This window comes from Macrotis lagotis, chromosome 4 (genome assembly GCF_037893015.1).
Source record: "Macrotis lagotis isolate mMagLag1 chromosome 4, bilby.v1.9.chrom.fasta, whole genome shotgun sequence".
NCBI lineage: Eukaryota > Metazoa > Chordata > Mammalia > Peramelemorphia > Peramelidae > Macrotis > Macrotis lagotis.
This window is the reverse complement of record NC_133661.1, coordinates 68908778-68928903: the sequence shown is the minus strand read 5'-3', so window position 1 is coordinate 68928903 and position 20126 is coordinate 68908778.

Below are 20126 nucleotides of genomic sequence, written 5' to 3'. Positions count from 1 at the left end.
ATCCCCAGTTTTAAATATATATTTCTTTTTTCTTTCTGTGTCAGCTCTTTAAATGCTTGATATTGAATTGAGCTGATATGGTCTGGAACATAGAAATCTGTAAGTATGGTGGTTTCTGTACAAAGAAAAAAAAAGATGAAGAAAACAGCTTCCTCTTTGGCATCTGCCACTACTGATAATCATCCCTATCTTTGGCATTCAAGTATAATAATTTTGTTTACAGGAAAAGAATAGAATAAATGAGAATGTGTTCTTCCTAAAGTGGCAAGAGGCTTCTAATCTATCTACCACTTGGACAGCTGTGGGTGGAAAGAGAGAGAGTAAAGTTGAGACAAGGAAATCTGATCAGTTCTAATGACTCTGGCAGCAAATATTTGGAGGTTAATTATCTTCCCAAAGAGTAACTATTCATCTTTTCTTTCCCCACCTTGCCATAATACCCCACAAAGCTAATTATCATTTTAAGACATGAATACTAATGGCAGAGAAAAGGTCTAATATACATAACTCAAAAGAAGGAGTAAATTTGCCACAATGGTGTACTAGACCACATAAATAAAACCCAAACTAAAAGTTCACAGGCTCTAAATATTCCCAGAACATAAATATTTCCTATAAAGAACCATAATTAGCTGAGATGGTCAAGCATTTGCTTCACTTAATTGTATAGTGCTGTTCCTCAGCTATTCACTGAAATACATTAGAAGTCATACCAAGCATTTATTAGAGACAGAAGCTGATAACTTTCAGTTGAGAGTTTTAAGAGAGCAATAAGATTCAGGTTCTTAGTGCTCTTAAGAAGTTTTAAGATAAATGGCTAGGAAGAGAATGGGTGGGAAGAGTAGTTGTAGAATAGAGGGGAAAAATGAATGACAATGAAGCTAGGGATAACAGAAACTGTCTAATCCAATTCTTTTTTTTTTGGGACAGGGATTTTTAACCTGGGGTTTGTAAACTTAAAAAGCTTTTAACTGCATTAATATTGTTGCTTACCATTGTAATTCTATGCCTCTTATTATATGCATTTCATAATATTATTCTGAGATATGCTATAGAAGTTTTACCAGATACTGACAAAGGGGGTTGATAACATGAAAAAATCTTCAAAATTCCTAATCTGTGACATATCTGTCATATAGTTCATATATCCTTAGCTTGAAGACTCCAAAGACTGTCATTCTACTTTTGGATAACTTTATTGAAAAAGGTTTCCTTAAATTCAGTCTAAATTTTCCTCTTGGCAATTCCCGTTTCCACAGGCAATGTTCTGCTTTCTATTCTGTGATTCTGTAACTTTTGTATGACCAATCTATGTCCAATGTGATTCAGAATTGAAAATCATCATGAAAATTTCCTTTCTAAGCAGTGAAATACTGGGTGCATGATATAGAGTAATATAATTAAAGCCAGATATCCTCTGGAAGACTGGCAGACTCTTATCTACTATATATATATGTATATGTATGTATAATATATATGCTTTTTTCAAGTTTCAGACCAAATAATGTCTTTAGAGTAACCTCCAATTCTTCTCCATAACTGAAACTAGAACTTGGCAATAGCTTATGTTCCTAGCTCTGTGCTAAGTAGAGGAAAAAGAAAAAATTAAGACTTAGATCTTATATTTAAATACACTCTTCATAGTGATATAAAATAATATATAATCAAGGATTATTTTAGATAATAAATGCTGTACTAGTCAAGAAAGGTTTTATGGAGGAAATAGTAATCAAACTGAGCCTTGAAGGATGAGAAAAATAGTGAATAGGTATGTATTGAGATAGTGGAAGGTTTAAAGGATGAAAAAGGGTGAAGAGAAAGTTTGTCATGAATAAGAAATGAGGGAAGGGTATATCTGTAGTTCCTTCTTTACAGAATTGTTTTGAGACTCAAATGAAATGCAGAACATAAAATACTTTGTGAATGTTGAGGTACTTATTTTCAGTTTTTACCTTTATTCATCTATAACATAGGGATTATAGTTTTAGAGTTAAAAAAGATGTTTCAGATCATCTAATTTAGTTTTCTATGTTAGGAAATTGGTCTTTCTGATTCCAAGTCCAGTACTCTTATCTATTGTAATAGATGCTGAGACACTTTACATATATTAATCTTATTCTGGTTTAATCCTCATAATAACTTTATGATAATAACATATTATTATTCCCATTTTACAGGTGAGGAAGCTGTAGGTAGACAGAGGTTAAGTGACTGAATATAGATTTGAATGCAGATTTTCTTATTTTCAGGGCCAATGCTCTATTCACTGTACTACCTAGCTTCCCTGAAGCAGTTAGATGGTTCAATGGGTAGAGTGCTGAAACTAAAGTCAGGAAGACCCTGAGTTCAAATTCAGCTTCATCTATTTATTTGTTGTAGGACCCTGGACAAGTCACTTAACCTTTGTTTGCCTTAATCCACTGGATAAGGAAATAGTCAATCACTTTAGTTCTTTGCCAAGAAAACTCCATGGACGGTGTGTCATGGACACTACTGAACAACAACAACATTAGGAAATTAATACCAAGAGAGATTATGTGATGTGGCTAAGGTCATATGGATAGTAAATAATGGGATTTGAATACAAATACTTTGATGATTAATTCAGCATCTGTTTTGCTGTCCCACTTTAGGTAATGATAGCTTCGCTGTTTCCCTTCCATAGTATGTGAAGGCTAAAAAGAGGTAATATATGCAAAGTGCTCTACAAGGGCCATCAAATGTCATCTATTATGATATTCTTTTGCTGCATTTTAAATGGATTTAGTCTTCATTCTCTCCTTCTCTAGCTGCATCTTTAGCCTATCATATTAAAACAAATTATGTCAGGCTGAAATCCACACTAAGCAGCTTTGGACCAGTAAAGGACTGGGATTTACTTGAAGAGCAACATTTGCCCTATTATATTTGACCAGTAATACTAGTTTTAAAATGGATTTCTTCACTGTTACAGACAGAGTGCTTTATATTATTGATTTCTAGGATGACGGAAGCCAAATGACCTATTATTCACCTAGAAAATGATAGAAAAATCAATGTTCATTTGGTGAGGACAAACTGCTTTGGTCATGTTGAACAAGTTGTTGTAGTCCTGCAGTTTGGTGTGGGGTTTAGAAGTAGTGGTGTAATGCATCAAAAGCCAATATTGAAGCCAGAAAGACCTGAGTTCAAATCTTGCCTTTGGGACATACTTGTTTTTTGATCCTGGACAAGTTATTTAATTTCTACTGCAACTTCAAGATTGCAAATTACAGAGAAAGTGCTGTTAGTTAGGACAGAGTTTTATCACATGAGAATTCCCTAGACAAATGATATCACATCTAGGCCATATCCAATGGAGATAGGATAATAAATTTTGAGAATTGTGTAGCCTCTGACCTCTATTGGGAAAGAAGTGACTTTATGCATTGTTTTTCTAAGAGGACCAGATCTTTATAAAAGATAGCTTTGGGGGCAGCTAGGTGGCGCAGTGGATAGAGCACCGGCCCCGTAGTCAGGAGTACCTGAGTTCAAATACAGACTCAGACAATTAATACTTATCTAGCTGTGTGGCCTTGGGCAAGCCACTTTAACCCCATTGCCTAGCAAAAAAAAAAAAGATAGCTTTGGAAGGGAATGTGAAAGGTATAATTTCATAGATAAGATTAGACTTATTCCAAATACCCCTTTGGGTATTTGGTATTTTACATGAGTAAAATGTTAATGAGGGGAAAACAGAAGAAGAGGAGGAGGAGGAAAGGAGAGAGAGAGAGAGAGACAGACAGACTGACAGGCACAGAGAGACAGACAGAGAAGGAGAGAGAGAGAGAGAGAGACTGTGAGAGAGATCAAGAAACAGAATTGAGCTTAAAAATCTTTTATTTCTTTGAACATGTCCCTCATATTCTATGAGAATATATTGATCAGGGAAATTTGATATTACACCCCCTCAAAGAGGAAACTGAAATAGTGAAAGGGCATTGAATCATTTAAACTTGACATTGATCAATGGCACAAATGACAACAGGACTAGGTGATCACACTCTCTACCTCTCCCAGTTACTGCTGGTCATTAAAACACCAAATAGATGGCATTAGCTAATTTTCATAAAATGTAAAAAGTTCCACAATCATCCACTGGAATCCTCTCCGTGAGGGCTCCAGCAAACATCCCTCATCCCTCAATCTGTATCATTCACACCACTGAGCAAATCATGGTAGTGATGGTGATGTGATAAATCTCCCTTTTCCCAGAAGTTCCTTCAGAGTTTGCTCCAGGAAGGTAGTTTCCTTGCTTCTTAGACTGAATCAAAGAATTTTCTATTTGGATATCTCAGTGTGACTTAGTTTTTGGAGGTAATAGAGAATCAAGAAATTTGAGTGTAAGGAAGGCATGTATAAAGAAGAAATGTTTATTTGGCTGTCATTGATTGGTCAACAGTGATGATGTTTGTCCTTCAATCTCAAAGAAGTCCATGATATCAAGGAGGTGATGCCATAATAAGCACATGAATTGGATTTCAGTGAGGGGGAGGGGATGCTGTGCTAAGTCACCAGCCTCACTTTCTCCCCCAGAGCCATCTGAGTCCAATGGTCAGATATGAATTAAGATAATTGGAGATAGGTCCCAGGCCAACCCCCACTTGGTCATTGTTTGGTCCCTGACTGCCCTAAAATAATTGTAAATAGCAATTGTTTCTATTTTGGCAAAAAAACCCTGAGAGTCTTCCCCTCCCAGATTGATTTATTTTTGACAAGGTAAAAAAGGCCATACTTTGTTTCATTTCTTTCTTAGTCCTTTTTAATCACTGAATGGACATTGCCTTAGTCAAACAGACCTTAACTTAAAAACTCCACTTCATCCAGTCATCTCTAGTCATCCTGTTCTACATCTGACCACTGCACCTAGATAACTCCAGAAAAAAGTGTAAAACTATTGACTTTGCACAGTCTTTCCTTACCTGCATGTCATGACATTAACTCTGTGATGCCATGATCCTCTTTGAGAAGGAAGGACAAACAGCAACAAGAACAACTTTGTAAGGAGTGAATCTGTCCATCAGCACCTCTAATGAATTGTATTGGTCAATGGTTCAAGTGAAAAGCTTCTAAAATATGACATATCAAGATGATTCTTTTGACCTTTAGCTTCGTGCTAAAATGACTTGGGAAATTAACCAGAGAAGTAAGGAACTGCCAGTTGATCTGAGGATTATATACAAATAATTTGCCCATAAATCTTTTATTACTATAACTGGCCTAATTATTACCATGCAGAAGAGTGGGGAAAATATATTTTTTTATCCCTCCTTTTTCACATTTCTTATATTTGACCTTTTTTCTTTCTTTTCATCTCCAAAGCTACAGAAGCTATTAATTTTAAACTGAATTCACCTCTATAAATATATTGGGGAACAGGGATGAACACACAGGTGCCTTGCTGCAGACTCAGCATCTCTTAAAGATGGCCTAGGCCTTGTTGCCTCATAGGAGTTGTCCTGGATTTAATGTTAGGATTAACATTAGGATAAGAAAGGATAGGATAGGAAAGATAATAGGAAAGGTACAGGAAAGTGCTTCAATATAGAAAGACACTGATGGAGTAGAAATACAATTTCTTCTGACTAAGGGACATGTTAGGTCTGAAGGATTATTCCTCAGGTCCAAGTTCAGCTTCTTGAGAGGGATGTATAATTTGCAAAGAAAATTTCTCTTAGGCATTAGCTACTAAAAGATTGGGAAGGATCTACCTGTCAATTCAGATGTAGATGTAGCATGAACCTTGTGAATCATTATGTCAGCTAGCTTTCAGATATCAGAGTTGAATCAAGGAAGGAAGAATCTACAGCTTGACCCTAACATGTCAAATCAGTTGCTTATTAGGTAAAGGAAACAAGATAGGTAATATGCTATATTAGTCACATATCTGGGGACATTTATGCATGATATTTGAATGGAAGTTATGGAATATTAATCGGAATTAGCCAGGCACATTTCCCTACCAAGTACCTTGGCTAAGGTAAAGAAATAGTGCATATGTGAGCTTCTTTCTTTCTTTCTTTCTTTCTTTCTTTCTTTCTTTCTTTCTTTCTTTCTTTCTTTCTTTCTTTCTTCCTTCCTTCCTTCCTTCCTTCCTTCCTTCCTTCCTTCCTTCCTTCCTTTCTTCCTTTCTTCCTTTCTTCCTTTCTTCCTTTCTTTCCTTTCTTTCCTTTCTTTCCTTTCTTGCAAGGCAATAGGGTTAAGTGGCTTGCCCAAGGCCACACAGCTAGGTAATTAGTAAGTGTCTGAGGTCAGATTTGAACTCAGGTTCTCCTGACTCCAGGGCCAGTACTCTATCCACTGTGCCACCTAGCTGCCCTCTATGTGAGTTTTTTAAATGCACAAGTGGACAACTTGAGGTGGCACAAGTTCTACAGCAGTGAGTCACAACCCTAAGGAAAGGCTCTTAGGTATGACCAATTATTGAAAAACATTAAAACTTGTTTAATTAAGACAGAGAAATGGAGCATCATATAAATTAGAGCTGAATGTTTTTGTGTATTGGGGATCACATCTGAGTTATGTAAATAGAGGAAGAAACAATTCCAGGGGCATAATGCAAGAAGTATGGGAAAATGCATAAGCAATTAAAAATTATAAGATGTCAACAGTTACAGAGACTTCCATGACTGATGCTACTTGAGTCTTGTGGACTGCAATACTCTGATATGCTAATTTGAATTAGACAACAGATCTTACTTAAAATTTCTTCTTATCCTTGGAGAAGAATGGAACAGAAGGTAACAGTGAATTTCTTGTTATGGGAGACATTTGGTGCTGACTTTTCTTAAGCCCATTCTTATAACTGGACTGATCTTTCCTTTTGCTTCAATTTTTTTGATTGCTCTGTTTTATTATGTGTTTTATTTTAAAATTAATTGCATTTATAAATTATTTCAACTTCAAGAGAAGTCTCTTGCATTAGAATAAAGTAATTAAGTAAAACTAATAACACTGTGACTGCATCTGAAGGGCATACAATATTTCACACTAGAGGCATACCACTACCTCTCTATTAAACAAAATAACAGAAATCTATTTTTCTTTCTATTTACACTCCAATTAAAAATAAAAGAATAAAATATATGCATTGTAACTAAAAGGTGAAATTAAATAAAACTTTTTACAATACTAATAGCTTTTCACAAAAATAATTCTCATTCTCGATTCTAAATCTAACATTTTCTGTAATGGATAACATTTCATTTTGGTCCTCTGGAATCATCAATGGTAATTATATTATAGCTTTTGAGATTGATTGTTTTTATAGTGTTATCACCATTGTATAAACTGTTTTTCTGATTCACCATTCTGCATCACTTCATATCTGTCTTTTCATGTTTTTTGAAATCAACACATGAAGAATTTGAGAGAAATACATTTGACTTAACAAGAAATATAGATAGTAATAGGAAGTGAGTAAAGGGGGAATTAAAGATGTAGGGCAGTTAGGTGACTCATAGGATAGAGCATTAGTGTCAGGAAGAAAGGACTTTGAATCTGGCCTCAGACACCAGACATTTACTTAGCTGTGTGACCTTGGGCAAGTCACTTAACCCTGACTTGCCTCTCATATCTGGCCATACCTCCAGTCATCCTGATTCATATCTGGTCTTTGGACTCAGATGATTCTGGAGGAGAAAATGAGACTGGTGACTTAGCACAGGACCTTCTTATTCAAATCCAATTCATGTGCTTGTCATGATATCACCTCCCCTGATATAATGGTCTTCTTTGAGAATAAAGGACCATCATCACTCTTCCTCTTCCCTCCTCCCTCCATCATCAACCATGATGAGGTAGGAGGGTAGGTTCAACGAAGTTCAGCCAAGAACAAAACAAACCTTCAATTTGTAAAGGGGATAGTAAAGAAAAGATTAAAAAAGAAAGAAAAGATGGGATAATAACTGTACTTTCCATAGAATCATAAACTTCTAGAGTTAGAAGGACCCTCAGAAGCCATCCAATTCAATTTTTATCCAAATAATTATTTTCCTCTACAATACACTTGAAGTCTCACTGACTTTCCCTTGGAGGCCTGCAGGTTGTAAGTCAGAGAATGTGGAGACAGCTTTTCTCATTTTCACATAGCTGTGCAGGATTTTGTCCTTTATATTGGGTTGAAATTCACCTCCCTGTGACTTCCACATAGTGATCCTAGTTTTGCTTTCTAGGTCTAATTCTTCATCCATGTATCAGTTTTTCAAATATAGCAAGAAAGCTATCAGGTCCTCCCTGTCTTCTCTTCTCCAGGGTAAACATACTTCGGAATTTTAGATAAATAAAACATTCGTTAAGTGTTTAACTACTGGAAAATAACAGTAAACAAAATTGTCTCTGTCCTCCAGGAGCTTACATCCTAATGAGAAAGACAACCCATATGGGGAAACTATGGAAAAGAGGGGATTTTTTTATTGATTGATTGCAATTTCTCACACTCCTGTCTTATCCTTCTCTGATATGTCCTAAAAAATCTGTCAGAACTGAAAAATAATACTCTTGAGTGTGGTCTGTCCAAATATAGTATAAACTGTTAATTTTTTCTCAATATTATATATAAGCTTCATTTCATGAGCCCTTTTGGTTGCCTCACTATTTTGATGTGTATTGAGCCACCAGTATACAGAAGTCCCCAGTTTTTCATGAAAACTTTTATTTAGCTTCATTTAAACAGTACTGTATAGCTTTTTATTTGATTTTTGAATCCAAGTGTTTTTTGAAAAGTCATTTTTGACCCAAGTGTAAAACTTTCCATTTTTCTATACTAAACTTCATATCATTATCTTCAGCTCTTCTTCCAACTTTTCATTCAATACTATATAGCTTCCTTCTAGCTTTGTGTCATTGGTAAATTTGATAAGCACATAACCTTTGCCTTCAAGTTATTTTTTACTTGAATTACCTTTATTTTTCTTCATCACAACATGTCTGCATTGACTCTCAAAATAACTTAGTGAAAATAAATCCCAAATTACAATGCAAGGTGTCAGAAATTCAGATCTATTTATGTTTTTATTTTGTTAAAAGGTTAACATGATTTTTATTGGTCTGCAAAAGAACCATTATTGGGGTCAAAAATGACTTTTTATAAATCAAAACAGCCCCCTAAATCTCCACAACTTTCTACATTTCGGGAAAGAAAACTAGCAGTAATATTCTCAAGGTAGGTTGTAAAAGGCTTTTTTCTTAATTCAAGTTACATACTGCTCTGCATGTCCTTCCAAAAGCAGTGGTGTTAGTTAAAAATTTAAAAAATATAGATATGTCTACACCCTCTCACCTTCTTCCCTTATTTAGGACAAGTTGTGATAGGAAGCACCTTCCTACAAGGGCTGCAGAGAATTCCATGTCTTCTTCCTCAAGCTGCCTGGAGCAGGTAAGGCCATGTGTCTCGTACCTGCTAGGAATGAGCAAGTGTCCTTGGATAAAGCTGTCATGATCTTTAAATGAAATAAGGAGGACTTTGCTAAAGTGAGGGTATTTTCATCAAATGTTGGAAGCATCCAAGAGAGGGATTTCATCCAAGTTATTGCTAAAAATGTTCCATAGAGCAGGACTAGAGGAAGATCAACACTATGGACACATCTGTTAAGTTAGTTTGGAACCCACTGGACTGAAGTATGCATCTCTCCAAATCATATACCAGTGTATCTTAAAAGACTATTGAATGTGTTGCTGAAATTTGGGTGTAACTATGTCTACAGAAATTTCCATCCTAAAATATTGTAGCAATATAATAATCAATGGAGTTGACCAGCAATTACTTGTTTTTAATGAGTTCATGTCTCTCAGGAGGATCATTTCCTTATAAACATTTGAGGACTCTCCTTTCAGTGATAAATATTTTTGAATTTTATGAGGAAGTCAAATTCACAGACCAATGGTTTGTTGGAAAAAAGATGATTTAATGTGAATGAAAGATATTTTGCATTTAGAATTTTCTTTCCACCTCTCTTTCTTCCATCCCCCTCTTCCCTCCGCCTTCCACTTACATCTTCTCTCCAGAGCAGAATAATGAGATATTCTACAGCTGCATCTCCAAGCATAGTTATTAAACAGCTGGAGAAAATGAGCCTGGCATGGCAGGCAGTGCAACACCAGATTATTGCAGAACAAGAAAGCAAGGAAATAGGTTTGCTTTGATGGGAAAATAACCTATTTTTAGTGGAAAGCTTTACCCCCTCAAACCAGGAACCCAGTGGCACATCAACAATGTGTTAGCTGGGCCCTGCAGTCATTTCAGGGCTGTGTACTAGAAGGTGGTAATTTGTATCTTGGAGCTGTTACTGTCTTTCTAAATGAACCAAAGACTCAAGGTTGTGAACACATCAGAAGAATTTATTAACTAGTATGTGCCTAACTTTGTGATGTTTGTTTTTACTTTCCCTGGGAGGGAAAAGATAGAAATGAAAACAGCATAACCTGTCACATTTCAGCCCCTGACGAGGAGACCCAGAAAATATTTCACTTGTCATATGGTGTCATTAGACATTAGACATGATTCACATGAAAAAAGACCACATGTTTGTGAAGTTAAAACTCTTTAGCTAGAGTAGAGTCTTTGGGTTCCCTTCCTTGGAAAGGTAGGTCTTTTTCTAATATTGTACAGGAGTTTAATATTTAACAATTTTGAATTTGCATAAAAGTCCCCTGTCTGTCTTCACAGTTGGCTTTCTTTTAGGTTCATTCTAAAGAAATATTGCTATCTTTTAGCACAAGAGACAAAAAAACCAATTCCAAGTCTTATTACAGTTAATTTGCCTGGGAGTGAAAGCATTTTTGTTCAAGATTTGGTTTTTTAGTCACTTCAAGGTGGCTTAAGGGGAGTGAACAAACTAGATCTCTTCTGAGCCAGTGGGTGTCACTGTTGACTAACAGCAAGAAGAAATTTATGGGGGAAGAAGGCAATAAGAAGAAAAGGGATGAGGAAAAATCCTGATGTTTCCCCTTGCCCTCAGTTGCTGAATTTTGGAAATGGTTGTCAGTAGACAAGGAAGGTACAGAACTACAGAAGGTTGGAAATGATAGAAACCCTAACTATCAGGTTACCTAGATGCAGGGTCTTCTTTGCCAATCGTTTTTCTCAACAAAGCTATTATTATAAATTCTGTAGATGCTTTTGATTCTTAGCTTACTTGCACTTCCACCTTTAGTCCCAGAATGCCAAGGGTTTCTTCAGAGCTTGGTAGTTCAAGGTTTGCTGAAGGAGAGCAAGTCATTACAGGATTTGGTTCTCCAAGAAACTCACTCCATCACGGTGTTTGACAATTTGGTTCTTTGTTCCCCAAGTGAATTCTGTGTGTGCTTTTGGGGAATAGAAGAAATTGGGGCCTGTTGGAAGTAGTCTGAGGTGAAAGTTGGTTTGTAGATTAGTTAGCTGCTATAAGATGAGATATATTTAATTAAAAAAGATGGGATGAATTATGTGATCCCACTCTTTACTAGCACTAGAGGACTCAATAACAAAATTGGAGAGGCATGATGAGGATGGATGGGGTGGGGTTGGGATCAGTGTGGTAGTGATGATTATATCAATCTTTGGGTCCCAGTGTCTGAAATCTCTTGGTTCCTTTTGTTATAATCTTTAAAATTTTTTATTGCCATTTATGAATGACCATCATTCATATTTGCATAGTAATGCTAGAATTAAAAATTTTTTGGAATCATGCTTTCCAACTTCCTAAAAATGACCTTTGTGTAGTATGAACTTAAGATCTTTTTCATTCTTATTGTCTATCTTTTCCCCAATTTATAAATACTTTTGTTTAAATGTAGTATTCAGATCTTGATAGGATATTCTGGAAAGAATATTCCAGGTGTGATCTGCTCAGGTAAGAACTAGCATAGCCTTATTCCTGGAAGCTCTGTCTCTCTTTAGGTAGTCTCCCAGGGTATGTAGCTGATTCATATTGAGTTTACAATTCAACAACACCTTCATATTATTTTCAGAATAACTTCTGTCTGAAAGTTGAAAAGAATGTATCCCTCTAAATTCAAATAGAGAATGAATTCCAGAAATGATAACTAAGGCAGACACAAGGTTTAAAAGGTAGATTTAGCTTAAGTCCCGGGGTTTTCCTGGCTGGATGAGTGTGGCTCTGGTTTTTGTTATAATAAAAGAAACAAAATACCACCTATAATTATGGATGCAAGGAGCCATAAGACCATTCCTTTGCTGAGAAATCATATCAGGTTCATTTCTGTAGAGAATCAACAAATGTCAGCACCTTAGGATGCAGCAGAAAATGGTATACTTAGAGGATACCAGAAGCTTTCAGTACTATAGAATAGAGAAGTATATGAAACATACAGACTAGTGATGAGCTCCAGCAAATGTGATCCTTGGAGCAAGCAAAGAATATCATAGATCCCCAGAACAACATGATGAAGAAGTTCTGGGAAGCTCAAAAACCCTGTCAGGGAAACTGAGTCACCCTGTCTTGCATAATGCCAAATCCTTTTTTCTTATGAAAGAGAATTTGGATATCAACTATCCTCCAATTCCCTAGGGATATTTCTTCCCCTATTAGCCTGAATTAGCACTATTTTTATGTCTGGTCTTGCTGGATGCAAAGAAGAATATACCACAAGCCCACCAGACATTGCTGGTCTGAGGAGAAAGAATGACCCCTTCCCTCCAAAGCCTAAGCAAGGTGCTCAACTGGGACTCCAGGAGTGTGCCCAATTCCCTCTGGGACCTGGTAAACCTGATTCTATTCTTCTACCTCACTGCCTCCCAGTAAAGCTGACTGACTTTACTGCTTAGTCGTGAGATCCACATTTCCTTGTACTGGACTTTTGATATTCTCGAAATCTTCTTGAATCTGTGATAAGATAGAATACCATTTGCCCTGATTATATGTTCCTCATATAAATAGGCCCTCTTCCATTCATATTCCCTTTCCACATGTGGCTCCTATATGCAGTTTCTCTCTTCTATATGCAGTATTGGATTTTGTGTCTATATTTGCATATAGGGAAGTAGGATACTCCATATTTTTTGTTTCTTATAATTAATTAGATACCTTTTGCTTTGAATTAGTGTCTATTAACTGGCAAGATTAAGAAAAGAAAACTATTAGCAAGAACCTGAGAATTGTTGTTTTAAATATATGCTAAACAACAGCTTACTTTGAACTTAGGATGACTTTCAAGAGGTCCCCTTCAAGGAATTGGTGGGAGCTTACATCTATGGGGATTTTTAGATTGATATAAATTTTATTCTGAATTTCTTGTAGGATTTGATAAAAATCATTGTCACTTCTTTGGCAACCAAGAATGTCTAGAGGACCTCATCATCTTCATGGAATACATTTTTCTACTTGTATTCTATAGGATATCTTTTTATGACAGTGTTGCCTACCTTTTTATCCCTGTGGTTTCATATATCAAGAAGTCTTGTGCAAGTTGAACATATGTATGAGAAATATTTTGTTAGAGGAAAGCCTTTAAGGGACATTTTTATTGATGATTAGACATATAAAATGAATTTTTATTATTATTTAAGCATACAATAGTATTTGTATTTAGATTTTCCTTTCCTTATCAAGTTTCATCTTTTTATTACTGTTGATCAAGGAGAAAAGACTTTGCTGGTAACTCCCTACAGGTTTGGAGAGGTACTGAGAAATTGAGAGCCCTAATGACTCCAACAGCAGGGCAGAGGAAGATAGGAGAGAAACAGATTAGAAGAGAAGGGCTGTAGAGGCAGCTACATGGGGAGTACAAAAGTAAATGAGGACTAGCCCTCCTCTATCCTTTACCCTGACCAATGGAAAACGACCATCAATTTCTTTAATTTCACTCTGCATCTACCCTGGTAAAAACAAAGTGTGATTGCTATTTCACAGTGTCTGCATTTATATGGAAAGAAAATATATTACTGATTACCACCTGAAGTTGTATGTCTCTGAATGGGGAAGTAAATCACTAACTATGACACCTAAATGCCATAGATAAAAAACAAAACAAAACTCATCTCTGCACTCTGCTCCTCAAGTCACAACAATGCTCAGAGTAGTTTCTGCTTTTCTCTTGCCAGTGAGTAGATAAACTCAAGAGAAAAAAAGATAAAAGACTTTTAGTTAGCCTCCAGACCTGAGGCTGATTACTAGGCTGGTGGAGTAAGGTGGTCTCTATTATACAGGAGAAGAATATGACAGCCACAAGCCTGGCCTTTTGTGTGTATCTGTTGCATCTCTTAGCCTTTTGTTTGAAGAAGGAAGGGAGGGAAAAAGGGAGGGATGCTTCATATTTCTTGCTAGTTATAATAGGTCTAATGGTCAGTGAATAATGACAGCTGCTGTACTGTGTAGAGTGGCCATTAACCATCCCCTGCTGTGTCGATCCAGTGTAGATAGAGGGAGGCCGGTGAAGATTTCTCAATGACAGATTTGAGCTGCATCTCTTCCAACCTCGAGCCTATCAACTGTGAACTGTAGTTCCTTTATTTAGCTCCTTTCTCATAATGGTGTAGAGCTGAGGGGCTGGAAGCTCAGAATGAGAGAAATAAAAGAATACATTTCACAGAATCTCAGATTTGGAGGGTATTGCTGAGTCTCTGTTCATGATTCTTTACATTTTATTACTGTAGAAATCAGTCAACAAGAATTCATTAAATGCTTGTCATGCTGGACATTGCACAATGCCCTGGGGAAATATAAATATAATGACTGAAACAATCCTGCTTGCAAGAAACTTATAATCTAGTGGAGAAGTCGACAAGTAGACATATAAGACTCAAAAAATAATATTTATTGATAAGTAAAGGACCTTTTTGGGGAGAGGGCATCAACAGTTGTGAGGGTGGAATCAGGAAAGGTTTCACTTATGTCTTAATGGAAGAAAAGCACAGTAGGGATGGAGATAAAGAGGGATCCAGCCATAGGGGATGACTAATACAAAGTCAGGGAGGTGGTAAATGGATTGTTTTGTATATAAGGACCAGAGAGAAGACCAGATCAGAGAGATATCTCCAGTTGCATGCAGGGAGTAATATTTAGTGAGGCCATAAGAATAGATTTAAGATAGTTTGGGAAGAACTTTGAAAGTTAAACAGAGGAGCTTATATTTTAACTCAATGCCACTGGAGTTGGGGGAGTATGCCAATAATATGATCAAATCTATTCTTAAAGAAAATAACTGGGGTGGCTAGGTGGCATAGTGGATAAAGCACCGGCCTTGGAGTCAAGAGTACCTGGGTTCAAATCCAGTCTCAGACACTTAATAATTACCTAGCTGTGTGGCCTTGGGCAGGGCAAGCCACTTAACCCCGTTTGCCTTGCAAAAAAACTAAAAAAAAAAAAGAAAATAACTTTGGTAACAGTTTATATGTAAGGTAGACTAGGATGTGAGAGAGTGAAGGCAGAGGGATCTATCAGAGGCTGTTACAATAATACAGGCAAGAGGTCATGAGGGTCTGGAATGAGGTGGTCATATAGGTAGAGGGAAGCAGTCAAATGTGATAGGTATGGAGACAGAAATGGCATCAGATGATATAGACAGGGTGAAAATGTGAGGAATCAAAGCTAATGCTAAAGTTAGGACCCTGGGAGACTTTAAGGATGGAGATGTCTTCAAATGAAATAATGAAGATGGAAAAGTTGAAGATATTTTGAAATAAGGTAATTAGTTAAATTTTGGTTATAATGGGAGTTGGCATTGGAGAATACAGTTTGAAAAGTCCAATAGGCCATATGTGATGTGGTTCTGAAACTCAGTTTAGACAGTGGTTCTAGAAATACAGATTTGAATCATCTGCATGATAGTTTATACCTATGGACATTGATTAGAGTACCAAAACAGAGTGAAGAGAGAGAAAAGAATGACCTAGGGCAGAACACTGTGCAACAGCCATAGTTAGGGGACATGATAGGTCTGACGAGGCAGCAAAGGAAATGAATGACTGGTTAGACAGGTAGGAGTAGAACAAGTAGAATAGTACTAGTGTAGTAGATCTGTGATTCTTCCTTTTGTGTGTCTCATTTTTCTGCTCTCATTTTATGACACAGGTTAGAATGACCATTCTTCCCTCCCTCTTCAGAAACATTGTTTTCCATTCCTTCAAAAAAAGAAACCTTGATTCTTCCTGATATCCCAGAGAACACAGACATGTACAAAATCATTACATAATTTATTTAGAACTGGAGAAGATATTAGAAGTCATATATTTCAATGTCCTCATTTTACAGTGAAGAAAGTTACATGTCTAAGCTTACAAAGGACTTTGTGGCAGGGTCAATATTTTGAATTCAGGTTCAGCATTTCTTTTGCCTTTTCCAGTCAGGACACCAATCTGTATTTCAGACACAAATAACTGGTACTTAACACTTGAAATGTAAGTAAAATATACACTTTTCTAATCACTACAAAATATCCATTGTATTCCACAATTGTTAGAAGCCAGGTCCTTAGTTCTCACTTGTTTCTTTTGGTAGCCATTGTGACTAAATTTTTTGATTTATAATCATTGCTAGGATTTTCCACCTTTTTCCTTGGTCTTTCCTGTCTGTTCTCATTAGATGATCCAATTCATAAAGTTGACTTAGTTCAGTTATTGGAAAATTAATCCCTGAGAGCAATATCATGGAGATAACAACAATGTAGTCAACCTACTTAATTTACTTTCCAGATTGAAATTATCTTCCAAAGATAATTGAAACTGTTAGAAGACCTTTACAATTTTGACCAACATATGGTAGTAATAATGAGGTTCACATTTCCTCCTCCAACCCCAAATATCTTTTCTTCCTTCCTCCACAATTACTAGTATCCCTCCTCTCAAACTAACCTGTATTTAAGTAGTTAATGAATTTTAACTTTATATTTATGATACACAGGGGCAGCAAGGTAGCATGGAGGAAAGACTTCTAGCCAGCAGACAGAAAGACATAGGCCCAATTGCAACCTTTAACACTTATTAGTTGTGTGACCCTAGGCAAGTCACTTCACCTCTATTTCCTCATCTGTATAAATAGGAATAATAGCTCCTACCTCTCATGTGAGGATGAAATAGGTAATAATTGTAAATCACTTAGCATAGTGCCAGATTCATAGGAAGCACTATATAAAAGTCAGTGAACACATATATAAATATGCATATGAATATATGCACATAAACATATATGAGTGTATTTATGAATACGTGTGAAGAAAGAGAAGAGAGAATGTGGGGTATGTGTGTGTGAGAGAGAGAGAGAGGTGTTATTTCCACATTAGAATATAAACTTATAGTTAGCAGGGATTAATTGATTCTTTTTACTTGTTTATCTACTGTCCAGTTATCATAGTATCTGATAATGGAACTTACATAGTAGGTGTTATATTGATGCATAATAGTGTGATACAGTTTGATGCTATCCCTTCCAGTTTTCAACTTCCCCTTGTCCCTATCCAAGGTATTAGACTAGTTTTACCTTCTTGAAATAAGGGGCATTTCTTTTATCTTTTCTCTACTCCTGTTGCAATATCTAGCATGATGCTCTGAACATTAATAGATACTTAAATATTTGTAAAATTGATGACTGAATTATGACCTTTTTGCCTTTTGATTATGAATAGTCACATAACGGAGAATGGAGAGATGAGTAATAATTAAATGCTTACTATGTACTAGGTCAGATGCTGTATGCAAAATTATTTTCCAGGGTTTCAATATTAAAGTATATTTCTTGCATAGATTCTTGTATGTATTCAATGAGAATATAAAACTAAAAACTAGAAAAATTTCTGCTTTCCCCTGAGAGGTAGTAGATAAGTATTCTCCTAGCTTTATTAATGATTTAAGAACAGAGACCAGAATCTTACTTGTTTCAAAAGACCTTTGCCTCAGGATATGGATATCTAGATTAATTCTCACTGTGACTCTGGTATTACAATATGTTCCACTTCCCAACTGACTCTTCTCAAAGCAATTTCAAGGTAGTTGTATTTTGTGTTTTCAGATGACACTACAGGTAAAGTTAAATGTTGTTGAAGTATTGTTTTGTGCCTAATATATGTCTTATAGTACTATCTTTTCAGTACCATGATTCAGTCTAATAGGTATCAATATGAGTATCAGTTTTCATTATGTCTTCCTGTTCTTCTCAGTAAAGACAAGAGATGTTTTCTCTGTCTGTCTGTCTCTCTCTGTCTCTCTCTTTCTCTCTCTCTTATTCAATACCCAGACTTTACTGGGTGTTAGTAATATAAATCCTTGGAGGTTGACAATAAAGAAAAGTCTGATTTTGGGGTATTGATGAGTCTAAGAAAGTAAATAATACAATCATTATAGACAGAAGGGTCAGTCAGATTTGGGAAGAGACCAGTGGTGAAAGTCATGTTCTGATCAGTTGTGAATGGGAGACAAGAATTTATTGAATGAGCTTAATCATCATCATCATCATCATCATCATCATCATCGTCATCATCATATACACTTAGTACTTTAATGCTTAGAATGCATTTTCATCAGCAAAATGATACTCTTTTTCACAGATGGGGAAATTGAGACTCAGAGAACTGAAAATGAAGATTTAGAAATGCCAATTGAACCTCAGTTTTCTGTCTTTGAGTTAACTTTTCATGCAGGAGAGAATATAATCTCTGAAAGCTTACAATCAAATCAGGCTTTAGTGTATCCTTCGGAGTCATGGGAAATTATGAATTCTACCCAGGTTGGGGAAGAAGGTCATGATTCACAATATTTTATAATCCTTTTATGAGGCTTTTCTTTCTGACCTTTCTGTCTTTAAATGCCATCTCTACTGTGTCATCTGGGTATCTTGCTAAAACAGGTCAGAGGTCCCCAACCTATTCAGGAACCAGTTCCTTTTGTTAATGGGAAGTAGAGTTATTCAAGTATTCTCAGCTAGTAACCTCTTTTGATATGAATCTTTTGTCCTTTTTTTGCTTTTCTCTGTTTTATGATCATAGAGATCTCACTATTAATTAAGTCAGATATTTATTTCTTGATTTCACTGGTTCTTGCTCCTCCTTCTCCACCTGGGTACTTCTTATTTTGTGATATCTTTTGTAAGAAACTTATAGCATCTGTGGAGAGGAAAATTCTCTATGAGCACAGGGTAATGCCTTGGGGTAGAGACTAAACACTAGCTGAAGGTTTATTTTTCAAAAGTCAAGATGCCTGTTTTTATATAAATATGAATAGGGAGAATAAATCCAGAAATACCACTTAGAGAGAATGAAAACTTTTCCCCTTTTCTTTTGTTTTTCTAGATTGTCAACACCTAATTTGTGGTCTCTAATCCAGCAGTAGTCTAAAAATTAATAGAAAGAATTAATTTCCTTTTCAGGTATTTAGTTTGACAAAATTGAAGGGATAAGATATGAACTGAATAATTTTATATTTATACATTATTGATATGAATTTATAGATTTAATTCTTTGTACTTATAAAAACTCTATAATGAATAGAGGTGACCTTATTCTCTGGAGAGAAATATCTATGTACTCAGTGTAACACTTTATAGAAGTCGATGACCTTTTGTTCTGTATAATAATTACTTATTTGTAGAATGCTTGAATATGTTTATCCTATCTGAAGCTCTCTGAGGTAGTCAGAGCAAATAACAAGGTCTATTTTGTAGAAAAGGAACTGAGGCTCAGAGAGATGATTCAAGTGCATAGTAAGTGGTGGACTCTGGTCCTAATCCTTTGGTATTTCCATTATGCCATTCTACCTCTGTCCCACAGAGAACAAAATATAATGATAAAGAATATTTTACATTTAAGTAATTCTTTGCACCTTTTAAAGTGCCTTCCCTAGAGTAAAACAAAAATAATGAAAGTGTACACTGTGTAACTATAATGGCTAAGTTTTGTCAAGAGACAAGATAGAATAATACATTTTCCTCCATTTTTTTTTACTAGGGGACCTCTTGGGTATAGAACATTACATTTTCAGACTTGGTTCATGTGTTGGTTTTCTAATTTTCTTTTAATTATATATATATATATATATATATATATATATACATATACACATGTAGCTATGGCTCTTTGGTTAGGGGATGGGATGGGAAGATGAATGGATGTATTCAGAAATGAAATAATATATAGACATTCAAAATGTCAATAAAGTAATAGAAAAGGGCTTTCTTATTATT